Source organism: Verticillium alfalfae, genomic scaffold (assembly GCF_000150825.1).
Source record: "Verticillium alfalfae VaMs.102 supercont1.12 genomic scaffold, whole genome shotgun sequence".
NCBI lineage: Eukaryota > Fungi > Ascomycota > Sordariomycetes > Glomerellales > Plectosphaerellaceae > Verticillium > Verticillium alfalfae.
The window spans coordinates 624,898-626,115 of NW_003315027.1; positions in this window are offsets into that span (position 1 = coordinate 624,898).

A 1,218-nucleotide genomic window follows, 5' to 3' on the forward strand; every position below is an offset into this window, starting at 1 on the left:
ATTCCAGAACAGCATCCACAGATAAGAGTAAGCTTTCTCAGTTGCCGGCACAGATGGCGATGGATGCGGGGGAGACGCAAGCCATCGTGGGTTCTCCGCAAAATTGGCATGAGCCCGAGGCGGAAAAGGTAGTATTCTGCCCGTTATTCACCAGGGCACGAGGCAGACGCGTGCGTGCGACGTTTGGGGAAGCCATCATCATCTGATACAACTGGGGCCCTTGAACGAGGATGCAGAGTTTTGTGAGGGTAAAAGAAGGGTAAAAAAGGGGTAATAGTGTGGATATTGTGACATACGATAATAGTGTGTGGACGCAGTGAACGGACCAAATGGGGCGGATGCTCGTCGGGGGTGTGCTCATCAGCATGGCCAAAGATACGTGCGTCTTTTTTTGTTGCTCAGGGTCGAGTCAGTATCCAAAATCCGTGATCGGCGGCCTGAATTCTGGCACCAGATGCTTTGAACAGCACTACCTGATCCCGTTCCTGAGAATGGCTTGTCTTTTTTCCTTTGTGATGGATGTCGTCGGGCCAAGAAGTGAGGCTCTTCGCCATCAAACAGGGCCAAGGTGCGAGCTTCCCGATCAGGCTCACTTGGGGGCTTGGATCTTCGAACAGGTGCCCTCCCATAGGCTGCCCTGGATCTGTTCGGCCCCTAGTAACCAGTGCCGAAATCCCGTAAGCTGTACGTAATTAGTGCCCCACGACTCCGAACCACTCCGACGCTGTCGATGCTTGGGGACTAGCTCTAATGGAGGTCTCACAATTCAGAAGCCTTCTAGAAGATTATGAACCACGGTTTTCCTCTTTCGTTGGTGCAAACCCTGCTGGTGTCGGACGCGTCGGGTACAGGGGGGCTGGAGGGTCAAAAGAGGATCCCGCTCGCTGTCATGTCTTGGCGTCATCAGGTCGTACCACTCGTGTCTCTCGCTTTTGCAATGTATGACATTTTTTTTTTTTTTTGGGGGGTAAGATGGCACCCCAAAAAGGGGAAGAGCGCGGTACAACAAATCACCCGCATATTACCCCCCTATAACAGCCGAATGTTCCCCTGGAGATTTCGGAAGCAGGGGAAATACCCCCGTCAGAAATTCAAGATCTACCAACTCTCATCGTTGTTGTGGTGCCCTGACCCACCAAAATGTTTAATCTTCAAAAACCGTCATCGAGAACCGGTTCAATTAGACCAGGTTTGACAAGCGCGAGTGGCATCTGGTCG